The sequence below is a fragment of the Drosophila mauritiana genome, unplaced genomic scaffold, assembly GCF_004382145.1.
Source record: "Drosophila mauritiana strain mau12 unplaced genomic scaffold, ASM438214v1 U_16, whole genome shotgun sequence".
In the NCBI taxonomy this organism is placed as follows: Eukaryota; Metazoa; Arthropoda; class Insecta; order Diptera; family Drosophilidae; genus Drosophila; species Drosophila mauritiana.
Genome location: NW_022881290.1, coordinates 1 through 17500, shown reverse-complemented (window position 1 = coordinate 17500; position 17500 = coordinate 1). Strand labels below are relative to the sequence as shown.

At 37.6% G+C, this 17500-nt stretch overlaps 4 non-coding genes across 4 annotated transcripts in view; all 4 read left to right on the top strand.

Moving 5' to 3' along the window:
* LOC117149128 overlaps positions 1–3471 on the top strand; it is a 3962-nt gene extending 491 nt beyond the window's left edge. Inside the window, exon 1 of the ribosomal RNA XR_004460055.1 lies at positions 1–3471. This exon is cut by the window's left edge and continues 491 nt beyond it. This is a non-coding gene — a ribosomal RNA (large subunit ribosomal RNA).
* Positions 3472–7539: 4068 nt separating this feature from the next.
* On the top strand, positions 7540–9533 carry LOC117149124. The gene has a single exon (XR_004460051.1). It is a non-coding gene; the product is annotated as a small subunit ribosomal RNA (ribosomal RNA).
* Positions 9534–10210: 677 nt separating this feature from the next.
* Positions 10211–10388, top strand: LOC117149123. The gene has a single exon (XR_004460050.1). It is a non-coding gene; the product is annotated as a 5.8S ribosomal RNA (ribosomal RNA).
* A 395-nt stretch (positions 10389–10783) lies between these two features.
* LOC117149132 lies at positions 10784–14701 on the top strand. Its single transcript, XR_004460058.1, has one exon. It is a non-coding gene; the product is annotated as a large subunit ribosomal RNA (ribosomal RNA).
* Positions 14702–17500: the final 2799 nt, after the last annotated feature.

Genomic DNA, 17500 nt, shown 5'->3' with positions numbered 1-17500 from the left:
AAATAATATTATTAAGAATAATGTGCATTTTTTCCATATAAGGACATTGTAATCTATTAGCATATCCCAAATTTATCATAAAATATAACTTATAGTTTATTCCAATTAAATTGCTTGCATTTTAACACAGAATAAATGTTATTAATTTGATAAAGTGCTGATAGATTTATATTATTACAGAGCGTTAATTTTTCGGAATTATATAATGGCATAATTATCATTGATTTTTGTGTTTATTATATGCTCTTGTATGATTAACAATGCGAAAGATTCAGGATACCTTCGGGACCCGTCTTGAAACACGGACCAAGGAGTCTAACATATGTGCAAGTTATTGGGATGTAAACCTAATAGCGTAATTAACTTGACTAATAATGGGATTAGTTTTTTAGCTATTTATAGCTAATTAACACAATCCCGGGGCGTTCTATATAGTTATGTATAATGTATATTTATATTATTTATGCCTCTAACTGGAACGTACCTTGAGCATATATGCTGTGACCCGAAAGATGGTGAACTATACTTGATCAGGTTGAAGTCAGGGGAAACCCTGATGGAAGACCGAAACAGTTCTGACGTGCAAATCGATTGTCAGAATTGAGTATAGGGGCGAAAGACCAATCGAACCATCTAGTAGCTGGTTCCTTCCGAAGTTTCCCTCAGGATAGCTGGTGCATTTTAATATTATATAAAATAATCTTATCTGGTAAAGCGAATGATTAGAGGCCTTAGGGTCGAAACGATCTTAACCTATTCTCAAACTTTAAATGGGTAAGAACCTTAACTTTCTTGATATGAAGTTCAAGGTTATGATATAATGTGCCCAGTGGGCCACTTTTGGTAAGCAGAACTGGCGCTGTGGGATGAACCAAACGTAATGTTACGGTGCCCAAATTAACAACTCATGCAGATACCATGAAAGGCGTTGGTTGCTTAAAACAGCAGGACGGTGATCATGGAAGTCGAAATCCGCTAAGGAGTGTGTAACAACTCACCTGCCGAAGCAACTAGCCCTTAAAATGGATGGCGCTTAAGTTGTATACCTATACATTACCGCTAAAGTAGATGATTTATATTACTTGTGATATAAATTTTGAAACTTTAGTGAGTAGGAAGGTACAATGGTATGCGTAGAAGTGTTTGGCGTAAGCCTGCATGGAGCTGCCATTGGTACAGATCTTGGTGGTAGTAGCAAATAATCGAATGAGACCTTGGAGGACTGAAGTGGAGAAGGGTTTCGTGTGAACAGTGGTTGATCACGAGTTAGTCGGTCCTAAGTTCAAGGCGAAAGCCGAAAATTTTCAAGTAAAACAAAAATGCCTAACTATATAAACAAAGCGAATATAATACACTTGAATAATTTTGAACGAAAGGGAATACGGTTCCAATTCCGTAACCTGTTGAGTATCCGTTTGTTATTAAATATGGGCCTCGTGCTCATCCTGGCAACAGGAACGACCATAAAGAAGCCGTCGAGAGATATCGGAAGAGTTTTCTTTTCTGTTTTATAGCCGTACTACCATGGAAGTCTTTCGCAGAGAGATATGGTAGATGGGCTAGAAGAGCATGACATATACTGTTGTGTCGATATTTTCTCCTCGGACCTTGAAAATTTATGGTGGGGACACGCAAACTTCTCAACAGGCCGTACCAATATCCGCAGCTGGTCTCCAAGGTGAAGAGTCTCTAGTCGATAGAATAATGTAGGTAAGGGAAGTCGGCAAATTAGATCCGTAACTTCGGGATAAGGATTGGCTCTGAAGATTGAGATAGTCGGGCTTGATTGGGAAACAATAACATGGTTTATGTGCTCGTTCTGGGTAAATAGAGTTTCTAGCATTTATGTTAGTTACTTGTTCCCCGGATAGTTTAGTTACGTAGCCAATTGTGGAACTTTCTTGCTAAAATTTTTAAGAATACTATTTGGGTTAAACCAATTAGTTCTTATCAATTATAACGATTATCAATTAACAATCAATTCAGAACTGGCACGGACTTGGGGAATCCGACTGTCTAATTAAAACAAAGCATTGTGATGGCCCTAGCGGGTGTTGACACAATGTGATTTCTGCCCAGTGCTCTGAATGTCAAAGTGAAGAAATTCAAGTAAGCGCGGGTCAACGGCGGGAGTAACTATGACTCTCTTAAGGTAGCCAAATGCCTCGTCATCTAATTAGTGACGCGCATGAATGGATTAACGAGATTCCTACTGTCCCTATCTACTATCTAGCGAAACCACAGCCAAGGGAACGGGCTTGGAATAATTAGCGGGGAAAGAAGACCCTTTTGAGCTTGACTCTAATCTGGCAGTGTAAGGAGACATAAGAGGTGTAGAATAAGTGGGAGATATTAGACCTCGGTTTGGTATCGTCAATGAAATACCACTACTCTTATTGTTTCCTTACTTACTTGATTAAATGGAACGTGTATCATTTCCTAGCCATTATACGGATATATTTATTATATCTTATGGTATTGGGTTTTGATGCAAGCTTCTTGATCAAAGTATCACGAGTTTGTTATATAATCGCAAACAAATTCTTTAATAAAACGATGCATTTATGTATTTTTGATTTGAAAATTTGGTATAACTCCAATTACTCAGGTATGATCCAATTCAAGGACATTGCCAGGTAGGGAGTTTGACTGGGGCGGTACATCTCTCAAATAATAACGGAGGTGTCCCAAGGCCAGCTCAGTGCGGACAGAAACCACACATAGAGCAAAAGGGCAAATGCTGACTTGATCTCGGTGTTCAGTACACACAGGGACAGCAAAAGCTCGGCCTATCGATCCTTTTGGTTTAAAGAGTTTTTAACAAGAGGTGTCAGAAAAGTTACCATAGGGATAACTGGCTTGTGGCGGCCAAGCGTTCATAGCGACGTCGCTTTTTGATCCTTCGATGTCGGCTCTTCCTATCATTGTGAAGCAAAATTCACCAAGCGTTGGATTGTTCACCCATGCAAGGGAACGTGAGCTGGGTTTAGACCGTCGTGAGACAGGTTAGTTTTACCCTACTAATGACAAAACGTTGTTGCGACAGCATTCCTGCGTAGTACGAGAGGAACCGCAGGTACGGACCAATGGCACAATACTTGTTCGAGCGAACAGTGGTATGACGCTACGTCCGTTGGATTATGCCTGAACGCCTCTAAGGTCGTATCCGTGCTGGACTGCAATGATAAATAAGGGGCAATTTGCATTGTATGGCTTCTAAACCATTTAAAGTTTATAATTTATTTTATAAACGACAATGGATGTGATGCCAATGTAATTTGTAACATAGTAAATTAGGAGGATCTTCGATCACCTGATGCCGCGCTAGTTACATATAAAAGCATTATTTAATACAATGACAAAGCCTAGAATCAATTGTAAACGACTTTTGTAACAGGCAAGGTGTTGTAAGTGGTTGAGCAGCTGCCATACTGCGATCCACTGAAGCTTATCCTTTGCTTGATGATTCGATAAATAAATGATTTTTCCTGTAGCCAAACAAACACCTCGTCATCAATTTAGTGACGCATATGATATTGTCCCTATCATATAATTTTTGATATAAAGACTTTAAAGAATTATATCAAGTTGCCAAATACCTCGTCATCAATTTAGTGACGCATATGATATTGTCCCTATCGTATAATTTTTGATATAAAGACTTTAAAGAATTCTATCACGTTGCCAAATACCTCGTCATCAATTTAGTGACGCATATGATATTGTCCCTATCATATAATTAATATAAAGACTTTAATGAATTGTGTCAAGTTGCCAAACACCTCGTCATCAATTTAGTGACGCATATGATATTGTCCCTATCATATAATTTTTGATATAAAGACTTTAAAGAATTATATCAAGTTGCCAAATACCTCGTCATCAATTTAGTGACGCATATGATATTGTCCCTATCATATAATTAATATAAAGACTTTAATGAATTGTGTCAAGTTGCCAAACACCTCGTCATCAATTTAGTGACGCATATGATATTGTCCCTATCATATAATTTTTGATATAAAAACTTTAAAGAATTGTATCAAGTTGCCAAATACCTCGTCATCAATTTAGTGACGCATATGATATTGTCCCTATCATATAATTAATATAAAGACTTTAATGAATTGTGTCAAGTTGCCAAACACCTCGTCATCAATTTAGTGACGCATATGATATTGTCCCTATCATATAATTTTTGATATAAAGACTTTAAAGAATTATATCAAGTTGCCAAATACCTCGTCATCAATTTAGTGACGCATATGATATTGTCTCTATCATATAATTAATATAAAGACTTTAATGAATTGTGTCAAGTTGCCAAACACCTCGTCATCAATTTAGTGACGCATATGATATTGTCCCTATCATATAATTTTTGATATAAAAACTTTAAAGAATTGTATCAAGTTGCCAAATACCTCGTCATCAATTTAGTGACGCATATGATATTGTCCCTATCATATAATTAATATAAAGACTTTAATGAATTGTGTCAAGTTGCCAAACACCTCGTCATCAATTTAGTGACGCATATGATATTGTCCCTATCATATAATTTTTGATATAAAAACTTTAAAGAATTGTATCAAGTTGCCAAATACCTCGTCATCAATTTAGTGACGCATATGATATTGTCCCTATCATATAATTAATATAAAGACTTTAATGAATTGTGTCAAGTTGCCAAACACCTCGTCATCAATTTAGTGACGCATATGATATTGTCCCTATCATATAATATTTGATATAAAGACTTTAAAGAATTATATCAAGTTGCCAAATACCTCGTCATCAATTTAGTGACGCATATGATATTGTCTCTATCATATAATTAATATAAAGACTTTAATGAATTGTGTCAAGTTGCCAAACACCTCGTCATCAATTTAGTGACGCATATGATATTGTCCCTATCATATAATTTTTGATATAAAGACTTTAAAGAATTCTATCAAGTTGCCAAATACCTCGTCATCAATTTAGTGACGCATATGATATTGTCTCTATCATATAATTAATATAAAGACTTTAATGATTTGTGTCACGTTGCCAAACACCTCGTCATCAATTTAGTGACGCATATGATATTGTCCCTATCATATAATTAATATAAAGACTTTTTAAAGAATTGTATCAAGTTGCCAAACACCTCGTCATCAACTACTATATTATGGTTGCGCCGACCTCTCATATTGTATTCTCTTATGTCTTCATAGGATTTTGGCAATTATACGAGTAAATTAAATAATATACATATGAAAATGATTAATTATTATATGTATAAGGGAAAAAATGCTGAAATATTCCCATATTATCTTAGTATTATAGAGGAAAGACCGTTGCCGACCTCTGATATTGTTCAAAACTTATGTATTTATATGATTTTGGCAATTATATGAGTAAATTAAATAATATACATATAAAATGATTAAATATTATATGTATAAATGTATAAAGGAAAAAATGATGAAATATTCCCACATTATCTTAGTATTATAGAGGAAAGACCGTTGCTGACCTCTGATATTGTTCAAAACTTATGTATTTATATGATTTTGGCAATAATATGAGTAAATTAAATAATATACATATGAAAATGATTAATTATTATATGTATAAATGTATAAGGGAAAAAATGCTGAAAATATTCCCATATTATCTTAGTATTATAGAGGAAAGACCGTTGCTGACCTCTGATATTGTTCAAAACTTATGTATTTATATGATTTTGGCAATTATATGAGTAAATTAAATAATATACATATGAAAATTATTAATTATTATATGTATAGGGGAAAAAATGCTGAAATATTCCCACATTCTCTTAGTATTATAGAGAAAAGCCATTATAGTGAGAGGGTATAGTAGTGTAAACGACCGGAATTACGACAGAGGGTTCAAAAACTACTATAGGTAGGCAGTGGTTGCCGACCTCTCATATTGTTCAAAACTTATGTATTCATATGATTTTGGCAATTATATGAGTAAATTAAATAATATACATATGAAAATTATTAATTATTATATGTATAGGGGAAAAAATGCTGAAATATTCCCACATTCTCTTAGTATTATAGAGAAAAGCCATTATAGTGAGAGGGTATAGTAGTGTAAACGACCGGAATTACGACAGAGGGTTCAAAAACTACTATAGGTAGGCAGTGGTTGCCGACCTCTCATATTGTTCAAAACTTATGTATTCATATGATTTTGGCAATTATATGAGTAAATTAAATAATATACATATGAAAATTATTAATTATTATATGTATAAGGGAAAAAATGCTGAAAATATCCCACATTCTCTTAGTATTATAGAGAAAAGCCATTATAGTGAGAGGGTATAGTAGTGTAAACGACCGGAATTACGACAGAGGGTTCAAAAACTACTATAGGTAGGCAGTGGTTGCCGACCTCTCATATTGTTCAAAACTTATGTATTCATATGATTTTGGCAATAATATGAGTAAATTAAATAATATACATATGAAAATGATTAATTATTATATGTATAAGGGAAAAAATAATCATATTATATATGAATAATGGAAAAAAAATGAAATGTTCCTATAATCTCTTAATATATAAGAGAATAGCCCGTATGTTGGGTGGCAAACGGAATTGAAAATACCCGCTTTGAGGACAGCGGGTTCAAAAACTACTATAGGTAGGCAGTGGTTGCCGACCTCCCGCATTATTCGAAATATTTATTTCGGATTATGTTTATATTGGTTACATACAATAAAGTATATTATTATCCGTACAAATTTGTTTCTCAGTTCTATAGAACACGGGACTTGGCTCCGCGGATAATAGGAATATACGCTTTATAGATAATATCGTTGAAACAAAAGTCAAGTTTCTATTATATATAGAATAACAAATCGTTTCCATATATTATCGTTAATTTTTGGAGGCAGGCAAATATTAATTTATTACCTGCCGTATAGTTGGATTATTATATCGTTACGGTATAATACAAATATGGATTCTTATGAAAGAAATATAAAATTATATATTAAATGTGGAAATATTATCATATGCGCTTGGTTTTATGTTATATATTACCAGAGATATATATGAAAAGAGATAAATTTTAAATTTATCTTCAAAATGCAAATGATTTAACTTAATATTTATATTGGTTAAACAAAAATTGTACATGTGTGGATACAATAATTATGTATGTTGGAAATAAAATGATATTTTATAATGAAATATGTATGTATAAAAAGATAAAATTATAGAAATATATATATTACAATAATTAGATGAAATTCTTGTTATATTGGTAAAACAAGTATAAATTAAAAATGAAAATATGGATTACGAATGCTATATAAAAATGGCCGTAATCGAATGGATTTTTTTACTTATATATTTAAAATTTTACCCAAAGGCGAAATATTGAATTTTATTCAATATAATAAAAATCATGGAATTATATAAAGTGAAAAATCTATATATCTATATATCTATTATATTGCTTATTTCGATTCAAAATATATGAATGGAATATGAAGGAAAAACATTATTCTGGTTGATCCTGCCAGTAGTTATATGCTTGTCTCAAAGATTAAGCCATGCATGTCTAAGTACACACGAATTAAAAGTGAAACCGCAAAAGGCTCATTATATCAGTTATGGTTCCTTAGATCGTTAACAGTTACTTGGATAACTGTGGTAATTCTAGAGCTAATACATGCAATTAAAACATGAACCTTATGGGACATGTGCTTTTATTAGGCTAAAACCAAGCGATCGCAAGATCGTTATATTGGTTGAACTCTAGATAACATGCAGATCGTATGGTCTTGTACCGACGACAGATCTTTCAAATGTCTGCCCTATCAACTTTTGATGGTAGTATCTAGGACTACCATGGTTGCAACGGGTAACGGGGAATCAGGGTTCGATTCCGGAGAGGGAGCCTGAGAAACGGCTACCACATCTAAGGAAGGCAGCAGGCGCGTAAATTACCCACTCCCAGCTCGGGGAGGTAGTGACGAAAAATAACAATACAGGACTCATATCCGAGGCCCTGTAATTGGAATGAGTACACTTTAAATCCTTTAACAAGGACCAATTGGAGGGCAAGTCTGGTGCCAGCAGCCGCGGTAATTCCAGCTCCAATAGCGTATATTAAAGTTGTTGCGGTTAAAACGTTCGTAGTTGAACTTGTGCTTCATACGGGTAGTACAACTTACAATTGTGGTTAGTACTATACCTTTATGTATGTAAGCGTATTACCGGTGGAGTTCTTATATGTGATTAAATACTTGTATTTTTCATATGTTCCTCCTATTTAAAAACCTGCACTAGTGCTCTTAAACGAGTGTTATTGTGGGCCGGTACTATTACTTTGAACAAATTAGAGTGCTTAAAGCAGGCTTCAAATGCCTGAATATTCTGTGCATGGGATAATGAAATAAGACCTCTGTTCTGCTTTCATTGGTTTTCAGATCAAGAGGTAATGATTAATAGAAGCAGTTTGGGGGCATTAGTATTACGACGCGAGAGGTGAAATTCTTGGACCGTCGTAAGACTAACTTAAGCGAAAGCATTTGCCAAAGATGTTTTCATTAATCAAGAACGAAAGTTAGAGGTTCGAAGGCGATCAGATACCGCCCTAGTTCTAACCATAAACGATGCCAGCTAGCAATTGGGTGTAGCTACTTTTATGGCTCTCTCAGTCGCTTCCCGGGAAACCAAAGCTTTTGGGCTCCGGGGGAAGTATGGTTGCAAAGCTGAAACTTAAAGGAATTGACGGAAGGGCACCACCAGGAGTGGAGCCTGCGGCTTAATTTGACTCAACACGGGAAAACTTACCAGGTCCGAACATAAGTGTGTAAGACAGATTGATAGCTCTTTCTCGAATCTATGGGTGGTGGTGCATGGCCGTTCTTAGTTCGTGGAGTGATTTGTCTGGTTAATTCCGATAACGAACGAGACTCAAATATATTAAATAGATATCTTCAGGATTATGGTGCTGAAGCTTATGTAGCCTTCATTCATGGTGGCAGTAAAATGTTTATTGTGTTTGAATGTGTTTATGTAAGTGGAGCCGTACCTGTTGGTTTGTCCCATTATAAGGACACTAGCTTCTTAAATGGACAAATTGCGTCTAGCAATAATGAGATTGAGCAATAACAGGTCTGTGATGCCCTTAGATGTCCTGGGCTGCACGCGCGCTACAATGAAAGTATCAACGTGTATTTCCTAGACCGAGAGGTCCGGGTAAACCGCTGAACCACTTTCATGCTTGGGATTGTGAACTGAAACTGTTCACATGAACTTGGAATTCCCAGTAAGTGTGAGTCATTAACTCGCATTGATTACGTCCCTGCCCTTTGTACACACCGCCCGTCGCTACTACCGATTGAATTATTTAGTGAGGTCTCCGGACGTGATCACTGTGACGCCTTGCGTGTTACGGTTGTTTCGCAAAAGTTGACCGAACTTGATTATTTAGAGGAAGTAAAAGTCGTAACAAGGTTTCCGTAGGTGAACCTGCGGAAGGATCATTATTGTATAATATCCTTATCGTTAATAAACATTTGTTATAATACAAATAAATACAATTTACCAAAATAAAATATTACAAAATGATTCCACGGAATCAAAAGTTAAAGTCAAAATAAAATGAAGATGGCTTTTATTTTATATGTGGGCTTGGCAACCTCATAAAAAGACTTTAACATTATTAATGTTGTTGTGCGTATTTGTGGCAGTACCTACTACAACAATGGCGTTTCCTATAAAAACAAATTCTCGAAAATGGAAATCGAAGAAACTGAACAAAATTGAAAGTAGAAGTCGAATTAAAATTAAAATAATTTGAATGTGGTATTCAAAATAAGTGTGTGTGTATATGGACCATAATATACACGCGTTGCGAATATGTATTGTTCATCTATGTTATGAGCATACGTTGGCTAATGCAACAACCTAAAATATACAATGTTTGTACCTGTCATCCATCAGGTTAATGTTTATATAAATTTTGCAGTATGTGTCACCCAAAATAGCAAACCATAACCAGATTTTTATGATACATAATGCTTATATGAAACTAAGACATATCGCAACATTATTTTAGGTATAAAATAAATTATTGAAGGAATTGATATATGCCAGTAAAATGGTGTATTTTTAATTTCTTTCAATAAAAACAATATTGATATTATATAAAAATGAATTATAAAACTCTAAGCGGTGGATCACTCGGCTCATGGGTCGATGAAGAACGCAGCAAACTGTGCGTCATCGTGTGAACTGCAGGACACATGAACATCGACATTTTGAACGCATATCGCAGTCCATGCTGTTATGTACTTTAATTAATTTATAGTGCTGCTTGGACTACATATGGTTGAGGGTTGTAAGACTATGCTAATTAAGTTGTTTATAAATTTTTTATAAGCATATGGTATATTATTGGATTAAATAATGATTTTATTCATAATATTAAAAAAGAAATGAAAAACATTATCTCACATTTGAATGTGAAAAACGAAGAGAAATATTTTCTTTTTCAATCAAATAATACTGAGAAATGTCTAGCATAAAAAATTGAAATATTTTTCATCTAGAATTGTCTCTTATTAATGATTCGGAAAAAGAAAAATCTTGGTTTTGTTATTATTCTTCGTTGGTTCGTTAAATGGATAAAAAATAACTTTGCTTACAAGAACTATTGGAACTATTTATAACGAATTTAATTGATTGTTTTATCATTTATATATAAAGAATTTATGGCAAAAAATAGTTATATATACAACCTCAACTCATATGGGACTACCCCCTGAATTTAAGCATATTAATTAGGGGAGGAAAAGAAACTAACAAGGATTTTCTTAGTAGCGGCGAGCGAAAAGAAAACAGTTCAGCACTAAGTCACTTTGTCTATATGGCAAATGTGAGATGCAGTGTATGGAGCGTCAATATTCTAGTATGAGAAATTAATGATTTAAGTCCTTCTTAAATGAGGCCATTTACCCATAGAGGGTGCCAGGCCCGTATAACGTTAATGATTACTAGATGATGTTCCAAAGAGTCGTGTTGCTTGATAGTGCAGCACTAAGTGGGTGGTAAACTCCATCTAAAACTAAATATAACCATGAGACCGATAGTAAACAAGTACCGTGAGGGAAAGTTGAAAAGAACTCTGAATAGAGAGTTAAACAGTACGTGAAACTGCTTAGAGGTTAAGCCCGATGAACCTGAATATCCGTTATGGAAAATTCATCATTAAAATTGTAATATTTAAATAATATTATTAAGAATAATGTGCATTTTTCCATATAAGGACATTGTAATCTATTAGCATATCCCAAATTTATCATAAAATATAACTTATAGTTTATTCCAATTAAATTGCTTGCATTTTAACACAGAATAAATGTTATTAATTTGATAAAGTGCTGATAGATTTATATTATTACAGAGCGTTAATTTTCGGAATTATATAATGGCATAATTATCATTGATTTTGTGTTTATTATATGCTCTTGTATGATTAACAATGCGAAAGATTCAGGATACCTTCGGGACCCGTCTTGAAACACGGACCAAGGAGTCTAACATATGTGCAAGTTATTGGGATGTAAACCTAATAGCGTAATTAACTTGACTAATAATGGATTAGTTTTTTAGCTATTTATAGCTAATTAACACAATCCCGGGGCGTTCTATATAGTTATGTATAATGTATATTTATATTATTTATGCTCTAACTGGAACGTACCTTGAGCATATATGCTGTGACCCGAAAGATGGTGAACTATACTTGATCAGGTTGAAGTCAGGGGAAACCCTGATGGAAGACCGAAACAGTTCTGACGTGCAAATCGATTGTCAGAATTGAGTATAGGGCGAAAGACCAATCGAACCATCTAGTAGCTGGTTCCTTCCGAAGTTTCCCTCAGGATAGCTGGTGCATTTTAATATTATATAAAATAATCTTATCTGGTAAAGCGAATGATTAGAGGCCTTAGGGTCGAAACGATCTTAACCTATTCTCAAACTTTAAATGGGTAAGAACCTTAACTTTCTGATATGAAGTTCAAGGTTATGATATAATGTGCCCAGTGGGCCACTTTGGTAAGCAGAACGGCGCTGTGGGATGAACCAAACGTAATGTTACGGTGCCCAAATTAACACTCATGCAGATACCATGAAAGGCGTTGGTTGCTTAAAACAGCAGGACGGTGATCATGGAAGTCGAAATCCGCTAAGGAGTGTGTAACAACTCACCTGCCGAAGCAACTAGCCCTTAAAATGGATGGCGCTTAAGTTGTATACCTATACATTACCGCTAAAGTAGATGATTTATATTACTTGTGATATAAATTTTGAAACTTAGTGAGTAGGAAGTACAATGGTATGCGTAGAAGTGTTTGGCGTAAGCCTGCATGGAGCTGCCATTGGTACAGATCTTGGTGGTAGTAGCAAATAATCGAATGAGACCTTGGAGGACTGAAGTGGAGAAGGTTTCGTGTGAACAGTGGTTGATCACGAGTTAGTCGGTCCTAAGTTCAAGGCGAAAGCCGAAAATTTCAAGTAAAACAAAAATGCCTAACTATATAAACAAGCGAATATAATACACTGAATAATTTGAACGAAAGGGAATACGTTCCAATTCCGTAACCTGTTGAGTATCCGTTTGTTATTAAATATGGGCCTCGTGCTCATCCTGGCAACAGGAACGACCATAAAGAAGCCGTCGAGAGATATCGGAAGAGTTTCTTTTCTGTTTTATAGCCGTACTACATGGAAGTCTTCGCAGAGAGATATGGTAGATGGCTAGAAGAGCATGACATATACTGTGTGTCGATATTTTCTCCCGGACCTTGAAAATTTATGGTGGGACACCAAACTTCTCAACAGGCCGTACCAATATCCGCAGCTGGTCTCCAAGGTGAAGATCCTAGTCGATAGAATAATGTAGTAAGGGAAGTCGGCAAATTAGATCCGTAACTTCGGGATAAGGATGGCTCTGAAGTTGAGATAGTCGGGCTTGATTGGAAACAATAACATGGTTTATGTGCTCGTTCTGGGTAAATAGAGTTTCTAGCATTTATGTTAGTTACTTGTTCCCCGGATAGTTTAGTTACGTAGCCAATTGTGGAACTTTCTTGCTAAATTTTAAGAATACATTTGGGTTAAACCAATTAGTTCTTATCAATTAAACGATTATCAATTAACAATCAATTCAAACTGGCACGGACTTGGGGAATCCGACTGTCTAATTAAAACAAAGCATGTGATGGCCCTAGCGGGTGTTGACACAATGTGATTTCTGCCCAGTGCTCTGAATGTCAAAGGAAGAAATTCAAGTAGCGCGGTCAACGGCGGGAAGTAACTATGACTCTCTTAAGGTAGCCAAATCCTCGTCATCTAATTAGTGACGCGCATGAATGGATTAACGAGATTCCACTGTCCCTATCTACTATCTAGCGAAACCACAGCCAAGGGAACGGGCTGGAATAATTAGCGGGGAAAGAAGACCCTTTTGAGCTTGACTCTAATCTGGCAGTGTAAGGAGACATAAGAGGTGTAGAATAAGTGGGAGATATTAGACCTCGGTTTGGTATCGTCAATGAAATACCACTACTCTTATGTTTCCTTACTTACTTGATTAAATGGAACGTGTATCATTTCCTAGCCATTATACGGATATATTTATTATATCTTATGGTATTGGGTTTTGATGCAAGCTTCTTGATCAAAGTATCACGAGTTTGTTATATAATCGCAAACAAATTCTTTAATAAAACGATGCATTTATGTATTTTTGATTTGAAAATTTGGTATAACTCCAATTACTCAGGTATGATCCAATTCAAGGACATTGCCAGGTAGGGAGTTTGACTGGGGCGGTAACATCTCTCAAATAATAACGGAGGTGTCCCAAGGCCAGCTCAGTGCGGACAGAAACCACACATAGAGCAAAAGGGCAAATGCTGACTTGATCTCGGTGTTCAGTACACACAGGGACAGCAAAAGCTCGGCCTATCGATCCTTTTGGTTTAAAGAGTTTTTAACAAGAGGTGTCAGAAAAGTTACCATAGGGATAACTGGCTTGTGGCGGCCAAGCGTTCATAGCGACGTCGCTTTTTGATCCTTCGATGTCGGCTCTTCCTATCATTGTGAAGCAAAATTCACCAAGCGTTGGATTGTTCACCCATGCAAGGGAACGTGAGCTGGGTTTAGACCGTCGTGAGACAGGTTAGTTTTACCCTACTAATGACAAAACGTTGTTGCGACAGCATTCCTGCGTAGTACGAGAGGAACCGCAGGTACGGACCAATGGCACAATACTTGTTCGAGCGAACAGTGGTATGACGCTACGTCCGTTGGATTATGCCTGAACGCCTCTAAGGTCGTATCCGTGCTGGACTGCAATGATAAATAAGGGGCAATTTGCATTGTATGGCTTCTAAACCATTTAAAGTTTATAATTTATTTTATAAACGACAATGGATGTGATGCCAATGTAATTTGTAACATAGTAAATTAGGAGGATCTTCGATCACCTGATGCCGCGCTAGTTACATATAAAAGCATTATTTAATACAATGACAAAGCCTAGAATCAATTGTAAACGACTTTTGTAACAGGCAAGGTGTTGTAAGTGGTTGAGCAGCTGCCATACTGCGATCCACTGAAGCTTATCCTTTGCTTGATGATTCGATAAATAAATGATTTTTCCTGTAGACCTCGGTGACATTGTGATATAAAGACCGGTCATCCTGTCCACAAATCATGTCATCCGCATATGATATTGTCCCTATCATATAATTTTGATATAAAGACTTTAAAGAATTATATCAAGTTGCCAAATACCTCGTCATCAATTTAGTGACGCATATGATATTGAAGACTTTAATGAATTGTGTCAAGTTGGTTAGTGACGCTTGTCCCTATCCTTTAAAGAATTGTATCAAGTTGCCAAATACCTCGTCATCAATTTAGTGACGCATGATATTGTCCCTATCATATAATTAATATAAAGACTTTAATGAATTGTGTCAAGTTGCCAAACACCTCGTCATCAATTTAGTGACGCATATGATATTGTCCCTATCATATAATTTTGATATAAAACTTTAAAGAATTGTATCAAGTTGCCAAATACCTCGTCATCAATTTAGTTTTTTTTTTTTTTTTTTTTTTTTTTTTTAGCGTGCGTTTATTTATTTAAAATCTGTCCTAGTGGACAATAATTAAATGGTTTTGCGGGGGAACATTAGCTTAAGGGATACTATTGTACATGTATTTGTGGCGGGTTTTATATGTGTTGTCTATTGTTGTGGAAGATCGAGAGGGTGTCTCTCATGAGACGTCTGCTTGTTTGGCTATTGTCTAACAGGTTGGGCGAGGTGGTTAGGGTGGTTTTCGAGCCTTTTCAGGTATCTCTCGCTGAGCCTGGAGATTTCATCAGCGACTTGTGGGATTCCAAGTTCCCTATGTATGGCGACATTCTCGTGGTAGGGATGCGCATTACAGGCAATTCTCAAGCACCTATTCTGGAACCGCTGTATACGCAGGCGATTCGTGTGGCTTGCCGTGCCCCATAGCTGTATCCCGTAGGTCCAGATGGGCTTGAGAATTGCCTTGTACACCAGGATTTTGTGGTTCTGCCTTAGCTTGGACCCTCTCCCAATAAGCCAATGCATCTGCCTCAGACGCGCATCGGCCTGTATGCGTTTGCTGACGATGTGGGGACGCCAAGTGAGCCTGCGGTCCAGGGTAAGTCCTAGGTACTTGGGTGCGGGTGCGTTGGGAATGATGACTCCGTTTAGCGTGACCGGTGGGCAGTCTCCTCTCCTTAGTGCAAATGTTGTTTGGGTAGATTTTTCCGCGTTCACTACGATGTTCCCACCTGCTGAGCCAGGGATGTAGCGCGTCCATTTGCCTTTGGATTGTTTCGGAGGCTTCTCGTGGGTCGGATGAGGAGGCGAGGAAAGCCGTGTCATCTGCATAAGTCGCTATAGTTAGGTTCCTGGAGGGGATTATGGGAAGGTCTGCGGTGTTGTAAAGGGTGTACAGTATTGGTCCGAGCACACTGCCTTGCGGAACTCCAGCTCTGATCAGTCTGGGTAGGCTTATTGCACTTCCGCATCTGACTTGGAATGCTCTTCCCTCAGTGTAGGATTTGAGGAGGGTAAAATGGGGGCTTGGGAGGTAGGATTTGAGTTTATGGAGGAGTCCAGGATGCCAAACTCTGTCGAATGCCTGCTTCACGTCGAGCATTACAGCGCAGCAGTATTTCTTTTGCTCGAATGCCTCGAGGATCCGTTCGACTAGCCGGTGGCATTGCTCTGGTGTTCCGTGGGAGCGCCTGAAGCCAAACTGGTGATCGGGGATCAAACCAGCCTCATCCAGTACTGGCAATACTCTGCCGCAAAAATACTCTTTCGAGTATTTTGAGAGGATTGCCAGCAAACTAATCGGACGATAGGAGGCGAGATTGGCTTCAGGCTTACCAGGCTTGAGGAGGACAATAACCTCCTGCTCTTTTCCACTCTTCCGGGAAGTACCCTAGCCGGAAGCAGCTGTTGTAAATGCTGGCCAGCATTTGTGTGCAGCGGGAATGGGAGCATTTTTAGGGCCGCCGCATCTATACGATCCAGGCCTGGAGATTTGTTGTTCTTCAGTAGAGCAATCTCCTGCGCAACTTCCTCAGGGTCGACTGGTTCCAACGGGGGACCGGGAGAGCTTGGGCTATTGAGAAACCGGCTGTTTCAGCATGTTCTTCGGCAGTGCAGCAGTCGAACGGAGAGAAGGCGTTGTAAAGGTGTTCGGCGAAAGCTTCTGCTCTTTCAGCATCCGAACGGCACCAGGATCCATCTGCTTTGCGCACTGCGGAAACCTTTTTGGCTGGTCGTTTAATGTGGCGGGGGACGTTCCCCAGATTGTGGGCTGGGTCCCCGGGGAGAGTTCCTCGAGGAATCTGAGGAAGGAGTCCTGGCGTAGGCTGGAGATCTTGTCCTTCAACTCCTTTGTGGCGTGATTGAGCGCTGTTTTGTCTCTTGGATTGCGCGTCAAGAACCAAACTCTCCTGAGACGCCTCTTCTCAGTCACGAGTGCCGCAATTTCCGGGGACCAGAGGTGGAGGTCCCTGCTAGGTGTTCTCGCAGTCTTTGGTGGCGGTGGGCTTGCGAATTCCGCAGCGTTTTGCATCTGCCTGGTGAGATTCCCGATAGCTTCATCAATGTTCCTGGGTGTGTTGAGGATGGGGTTCGGATTGACGGTGGAGAGCATCCAGGACGCGAAACTTGGCGGCGTCGGTATATTTTCCAGTGAGCCTTCTGAGCGGGGTTTTCCTGAGGACTGGCGTGTTGATTAGCACGTTTATTGCACAGTGGTCTGACAGGAGATCAGCATTTGTTGTGCAGCTGATCTTCGCATGCCCTATGCCTTTCGACACAGCAAAGTCCAGTAGGTCTGGAGTCTTGAGGGATTCGTTGGCCAGTGAGTGGGCTCGCCA